The 7,798-nt window shown below is 36.1% G+C and overlaps 2 long non-coding RNA genes across 2 annotated transcripts; both read right to left on the bottom strand.

Annotated features, from left to right (window-relative positions):
* Positions 1 to 2,237: 2,237 nt before the first annotated feature.
* On the bottom strand, positions 2,238 to 6,659 carry LOC131017226 (uncharacterized). Its single transcript, XR_009099486.1, has 3 exons — positions 6,415 to 6,659; positions 6,077 to 6,164; positions 2,238 to 2,584 (listed from the first exon to the last, which is right to left on the bottom strand). It is a non-coding gene; the product is annotated as an uncharacterized LOC131017226 (long non-coding RNA).
* On the bottom strand, positions 2,728 to 3,820 carry LOC131017227 (uncharacterized). The gene is made up of 2 exons (XR_009099487.1): positions 3,611 to 3,820; positions 2,728 to 2,987 (listed from the first exon to the last, which is right to left on the bottom strand). It is a non-coding gene; the product is annotated as an uncharacterized LOC131017227 (long non-coding RNA).
* Positions 6,660 to 7,798: the final 1,139 nt, after the last annotated feature.

Raw genomic sequence — 7,798 nt, 5'->3', positions numbered from 1 at the left:
TTGCACGCTCACTGAGAAACTTCCCAAAGGATCACCCATCCTGAAATTGCTCCAAGCCAAGCACGCTTAACCTTGGAGTTTCTTCTATGTGGGCACCAAAAAAGAAGATACACCTTGTTGATATGAGTAGCTTAATCAAATCCTTTAAGTTCTCCTTGAATATTTTGTCTCATTCCAACATATTCTCGGAATCCCTCTCGTTCGATTGAGTTCCGGTTCATTCATGCGCCCTTCCGTTTGGAAGTCTTAATCGAAGTTGCTCCTTGCTCGTGCCTCTTTTGCACTGGCGATCACTACGCACTTCGTCCCTGGTCATCACAGAATCGGAACCGTAAGTACCGGTGCACGGTTCGAACTAGAACATTGACGGAGCTTTCACGGTTCAGTTCCGGTCTGAATTTTGGAACTGTGGAACTGCCGGTTCGAACTAGAACCGTGGCCACATCTGCTGTGAGTTGACATGTTGACTTGGCGGTGTGACTGAAATAATTTATTTATGAACTAATAATCATTTTCTTAAAAATCATTTCTTGAATAATTTGCCCACGTTGAATATATAGTCTTCCTAGACACACTTTTGCTCTTTCCATATCTTTCTCCTTCAATATTTAAAATGTTTTACGATTCTTCATTATTTGTCGTGAAGCATAATAAAGTATAGCTGAATTTTTATTACTAAATTAAGACAAGATGAATTTAAGTCTCAATAAATAGTACCATTTTAGAGTTTTGAATATTTATAATCATTTGAGAGCAAAGTTTTTTGAGAATGGAGAATGCGTGAAAAAATAACGAATAAGTCTATAATTTCGATGAATAAATCAATGTACCGTATGAATAAGATTTTGGTCTAGGTTTGAATCCTGAGAGGGGCGAGATTTTCACTATATTTACTGTATTTACTGAATACATCTGTTCATTAGTTATGCTGATTTGTTCGTAAAATTTATAGGTTTATTCGTTATTCTCCATTCTCTCGAAAAATGTAATTCTCTATGGATCCCTCCTATATATATATATATATATATATATATGGGATTCCACATAGGATTTGAAAAGCAAATCATGCTTTTTAGATATGCAAGCTATTTCGAGATATATATATATATATATAAACACAAAAATTTCGGTGAGATCGGCATTTTAAAGACACTACTTTAATATACAAATGATGTTTTAAATTTAAAGTATTATTTATATATTGAAACGGTATCATTAGAAAGTCGCCGTGAAATACCATGAAACCGGTTTCACAGGAGAACAACTCATCACTTACGCTTTTGAAAAAAAAAATAGTGGTAGTTCTCGTGAACAAGTAGTCTTTCTTTTTCATTCTACACGATGGGGCCCCACGTAGGAATTCAAATAATGTCGTTCATGCTCTTGAGGAAAATAGGAGCAATAATTCACGTGAATTAGTCAGGCTTTGATAGTCCTTTTCACTCATTTTACACGATTGGGGCCCAATGAATTTAATTAGGCACTTTTTTATTTTTATATATGGGAATGATGTCTATGGAAATGAATTTTGTTGTCTGGCCATTGTAGTCTATTTTTTATGCAATATTATTAAGGATAGTCGAAAATAATGAAACTGTGACGTTTATTTATGTAGTACAAATTTGGACCCTTAGAAGAAATAATTTGTGAATGTCTCTGAATCTTAATTTTTTACCGGACGTGTTAAAAATAAGTATTAAATGGTTATTTATGAATAGGCAGCTTGAAAAAACATTATCTCGATCAATAATTTAATAATGCGGAATTCATTTGTGATGTGAGTATTTATAAAAATTGTGTGAGGTCGAATTTATGTGGTATGTATTCTTAGAAATTTGCTAAACATTGAATATGAACTGATATCATATAATATATGTTTACGAAATATTTGTAGCATCGAAATTTTGAGGAGTTAATTCAGTCTCGTCCTCTTCTCTATATTCTCCTTTATTCTCATTTTCTTACAAGTCATATCTCTTATCCCACATTCATTTTTAATCAAATTTCATCTTGACTAAAAACTATATAAATTCTTGTGTAGTATCTCATCCTTCATATATTTGCACATCAATTTAATTTGTCAATTAACTTTTAGTTGGCAAATAAATAGTTATATTTTTTTATTAAAAAATAATTTAATTTATCTAATATACTTTGACCGATAATTAAATTTATTGGTCACATGCAACATGTAAAAGCAAAATGATGATAAAGCTTCTCAATACTAGTAATTAGTATGCAGTTTACTTAATTTGTTTATTATTTTCTCTAAATACCACAAAAGTCCATCGAACTCTCCCAACAAAACCTTTTTTTTTTTTTAAAAGTTATTAAATAATTTCTCAGCCTAACCCAAAATAGAAAAAGAAGGCACTGGAAATTTCCATCAATCAACTAGACTAGGGTCGTGCTCTCGAGTATGCTCTTCACGTCGTAACGGTTTATTTCCAAGTTGATGACGGCGTTTAGGCCTCGAAATTTGATCGCGGCGATGTCGTAGGCTTCTGCACCTTCTCAAAGATGCTACATATTCCTGCCTTGTCATATGCTTCATTTCCTCAATCTCTTTCTCATAGTTACTCATCTAAATCATGACAACGAAAAAACACAAAAAAAATTGTGAAAATTCTAATATAAATACTGAATTTGTCACACCCCAATTCTTGAAGGAATAAATATAATCGAGGTGTGAATAATTCATAGAAATAAACAAGGAACAACTTTGTAAAAACCCGAAATAGGATAGAAAGTCGGGCTATGCCCCTTTGGATCACAAGTTTTGTTTCATGCTTCTAACAACCGACATTCATTGGCATAAATTAAGTAGTGAAGAGTCTAAGCTCGGTCAGGTATATCATTTGAAATTTAACATGAAGATCTTAAGTTGGGAAAACAAAAGACTGATATGAGTAATTGCTACAGCGGAAGTCTATCATAGGAATTTATCGCTAGCCTCAGCTCCGTCCCGTCAGCACCGGCCAGCCAACCTGAAAACATTTGAAAGTATTTTTGGGCTAAGTACTAATGTACTTAGTGGGCATGCATTTTCTAAAACATCTCATATTTTAATAAAGACAGTTTATCCAATCATACTGGACATGACTTAGAAGGTTTTAAATTGAAAGAAGTACTTCTAAGCATGTTAAAACATTTTCTTTCATTTGTGCGCACATGTCACACTCCCTTTCTGTTACTCGCTGTGATCCCGAACCTTTTAGCCACCGACGGATCCATTTCTCCCATGACACTTGCCCTGAGGACGTAACTCAGACAAGTTGAATTGACCTCGGGACGCTACCCAGGCAGGCCTTACATGATACATGCTCTGGAACACATCCAGCCAAGCACCCTTATAACGCCTCTGGTTAGAGCCCGATGGAGATCAACCCACCGAGTCAACTAACAAGTGTACACAATTCTCAAACAACGTATTAGGTCATAAGAGAACCTCAATTGATTAACTGCGCGAGCCTTAAACAGAGTAGAGTGCACATAAACATTTTATTGGATAAACAGTTTTCATTACATTAAATAAATAATTTGCATCTCATTGAAACATTTAGAGCTTAATAACTCAATCATACTTTGTACATTTGGAAAGTAAGCCCACCTGTCTAGGCAAAGCCTGTCGTTTAACCTTATCTCTGAATCGGAATAGCAGTGCTAATCCTCCTGATGCTCAAAGCCTACAAGAATTCTATTCTCAATAGGTCTCCTTGAATTCTAATCTTAAGTCATGGTGTAGTGCTTAATATTCTATGATTCACTTAGCCGGGTTTTCAAAATTTAATAAATAAATAATTGAAAACATTTCTCTTGAGTTAAGAACACCAACAATATTCTTACTCGTCTTTCTTTAATAATTAGAATTATAATTAAAACCAATTAAATACTTTTATTGCAAGTAAAAATGCAATTTCATGTCATGCTTGGCATATAATAAGAAATTACTTAAAATATGCTTATAATAATAATTTAATATTATTATAAAAATTTACTCTTTGAAAATAATTAATTAAACTTAATAAGTCTAATTAATTATAATAGTGTAGCTCCTTTAAATAAAATCTGCACAAATCCAATTAAATTAATACTTGGGCAGCCCATGATTTAAAATAATCAAAGGCCCAGCTTAATTAAAGAAAATCGGCCCAACTGACTCGGCCCAAAATTAAGAAATAACCCAGCCAAAAATATCGGCCCAAAAACTCATAAAAATCGGCCCATGCTTTTTTTTTAAAAAAAAACGCAGCCCAAAACTAATTACAACTCAACCCAACACTAATTAAATCCCGGCCCAACATTCAAGCCCAACCCCAAAACCCAACCCTAAAGCCCAACATCCCCACCCCCCTTTATCCTCCCCCATCGGACGCACACACACACAAACACAAACGCACACACACAAACACAAATTCAGCAGCACCCTCTTCCCCCCCCCTCTCTTCTTTTCCGGCGGCGGTAGCAGCGCCGCCTCCGCCGTCCCCTGACTCCCCTCTCCCCCATCTCTCGCCTCTCACACACACCTCCTTCTCCCTCATCCTCACTCATCAAACTAACCGCCGTTGTGGAGACTCGCCGGAGACGTAGCAGTGACGAGCCGCCGCCACCAGCTCTCTCTCTGACCTCTCTCGACCGATCCTCCCTCTGGAACTCCGGCGATAGCAGCGAGAACCGCCACCGACCGCCGCTGACTCCGACTCTCCTCTACTTCTCCGACCGTGGCCGAGCAACAGCAGCCAAGGCCGCCGAGCTCTGGCCTCCCTCGGTCTCTCTCTCTCTACCTTCCGGCGACTGCAGCAGCGATAAGCCGCCTCGCCGGAACCCTAACCTCCACCCAGAACAGCTCCGACCAGCTACCACCCCACACAGGTAAACCCCCAAATCTCCCTTCTCTTCCTTTCAAAATACAAAATCTGAAATCTAATTCCTCCTCCTCCTCCTCTCTCGTTTTGGCAGAACAGGGACTGGGCGGCAGTTGCCGCCGCGCCGCCGTTGCCGGCGCCCAGCAGCCACCTGCTGCTCCCTCCTTCCCCTCTCACGACTCGGACAGCGCACACACACAATAAAGCATAAGGAAACCCTCCCAATTCAATCCAGATTCACAAAGTAAAGCAAAGCTAGGGTTTAATTGTAAAAATCTGTTCTTTCTCATTCTTATTTATTCTCTAAAAAAAATCAAACCTTGTACTTGTAATAGTTAGAAAATGAAGTGATGATGAGTGTGTGTGTTCGTTGCTGCCTTCTTTCTTTCTCTTTTTGATGCTTGATTCAGAATTTCATAAGATAAATGGGGAGGAATTGGGGTAACCTTGATGTTGGTGGTATTTGGTATTTAGCTGAAATCTGTGAATTGTAAATAAAGCATAAGAACGTATAGCTTGGATCAGAATGTTAGAAACTGAAAAAAAAAATTAATGGAGGTTTAACAATTAATCACCTTCCTGCTGAATTCGACAACTTGGACTGCAGTGAAGGAAACTTGAATTGTTGACTTGAAAAGAGCTTACTTAGAAATAGGATAAATCGTGAGTGAAGAGTGAGGAAATGGTGAAGTGAGTTGCTGCCTTAATCATTAAAGGAGAAAGATTGGCAACCTAAAAGCTAAAGAAATTGGACAAGATATCGTGTAGTGGTGATGTTAGTGGAATTTGAAAGTGTGAAAGTGGGATTTGTTAAGTGGGAATTGAAAGATTTGGCTGATTTGTGAGATTTGATTGTCTGTATAAAGATATGTATAAAAATAAAATAATCATGATATAGAGTAGCTATTAGGAACATAAAATGCCGGGACTGTAATAATATTTCAGAGTTCGCTAAATAAATAGCTCGTGAAAATACTTGAATGCTAAATTAAATAAATATGCAATGCATATAAATTCAATAACTAAATTTACAAATGTTTTTGTAACTCATTTTTGTTGGAATTAAAAATAAATTCTTTTTCTCAATCCGGCGTGAATCATCTTAAATCTACGTTTAAAATTATTCTAAACTTAGCTCGAGAAAACGGGGTATTACAGAATTAATTAAATATAATATACCTATATGGAGTAATAAAATTACGCACACTCACCGGAAAATTTGTTGTTGTGGTAGTTCCCCAATACTTCATTGGTGCTAATCATAAGCTCGAGCAGCCGTTATCTTCCTTATCATAACCCCTGCAATAATTAAAATATCATGAATCAATACATCTATATCTTTTCCTTTTTACTGCAAAATTATTAGAGAATTATTACAAAAGGCAAAGACTTACCCAAGTAAACTGCAGTAGCATTTCAAAGTAATTCAAACCCAAATAAGAAAAGACAACACAACACAAGCAATCATATAGGGGAAATTGACAGCATATATGAAAAGCAGATCTTAAAAGAGAGAATGTTGTTTTAAAATAGATGGATAGATATATACCGCAAGAATAATACTGCAGAAGTTGCAAGGGATGTAGCACATCTGCTCAGCCACAATCTCCATTTTTATTAGTAATATATTATCTCTCTTTCTCTCTCTAGAGGATTGTAGTATGTATATATTTGAGCTAGTAATTATGCATAGCAGGTAGCAGCAGCTATATATATAGAAATTGTAGGGAATTAGGTTATAGAAGAGAGAGGAGGGGTAGCTAGGGCATTGGGGTATGAATGTTGATCATGTAGAAGAAGAAGGGGGTTTTGGAAGCATCAGAGAAAGAAAAACAGTACATGTGCGGAGGTGGGGCGTTATTGTTGCAATTATTTTGTGACAAAAAAATACTTATTTTTTGACCACTCTCTTTCACAATCATACATTTACGCGGACGAGGGGAGCGAAATTTTCCAAATCCACACTTACTCTTATGTGTTAATTTCTACCTATCTCTCAATCTTTTACTTGCTCTCTTCTTTATACAAGCTTCTAATAGGGTGTTTGGCTGAGCTTATAATTAAGCTCCTCAAAACAGCTTATAAGAAGTGTTTGACAAAATAAGTTCATAAACAACTTATAAGCTTCAAAAATAAGTTCCAAGAGTTTATAAGCTCCCCAAAAATCCCAACTGTTATAAACTAGAGAGAATAGAGAAGATAATATGTATTAAGCGTCTTCAATATGAGGACTAGAGACCTCTATTTATACAAGTAGGGAGCTAGGGTTTCAGAGAGATTTCTTGGTCAACACACATAAGATATGTCCTTAGTCGAACTAATGTTGCAGCATGTAATATGGCATGACCCCAAACAATAGTTGGGAGTTTTGATTTCATAAGTAATGGTCTAACAATAATTTGAAGACGTTTAATCAATGATTCTGCTAAACCATTTTGAGTATGGACACAAGCTATTGGATGTTCAATCTCAATTTTAATAGCCATACAATAGTTTTCAAAATGCTTGAGACGTAAACTCACTAGTGATTTGAGCAAGTAGTCTAGCAAATGTTGCATTTCTAGTAGAAAGCAAGCATACATGTGACCATCTAGAAAAAGTATCAATCAATACCATAATTTATCGAAAAGGTCCACAAGGTGGATGTATAAGTCCACAAATGTCTCCTTGAATTCTTTCTAAGAAAGATGGAGATTCAGTATTATCCTTCGTATATGAAGGTCTAATGACTAATTTGCCTTGCGCACAAGCATCACATGACATTCATTTGTAGAAAGAATCTTTTGATTCATATGTTGTGCCCATATGAATTATTGATTATTGCATCATAGTTGCTCCAGGATGTCCAAACTTAGCATGCCAAAGCTTAAAGCTTTTTGTGTCATTGAACTTCATGTTCATGATATGGTTTGTCTCAATTGCTTTTATGAATG

This window comes from Salvia miltiorrhiza, chromosome 3 (genome assembly GCF_028751815.1).
Source record: "Salvia miltiorrhiza cultivar Shanhuang (shh) chromosome 3, IMPLAD_Smil_shh, whole genome shotgun sequence".
In the NCBI taxonomy this organism is placed as follows: domain Eukaryota; kingdom Viridiplantae; phylum Streptophyta; class Magnoliopsida; order Lamiales; family Lamiaceae; genus Salvia; species Salvia miltiorrhiza.
This window is presented reverse-complemented; position numbering and strand designations above follow the sequence as displayed.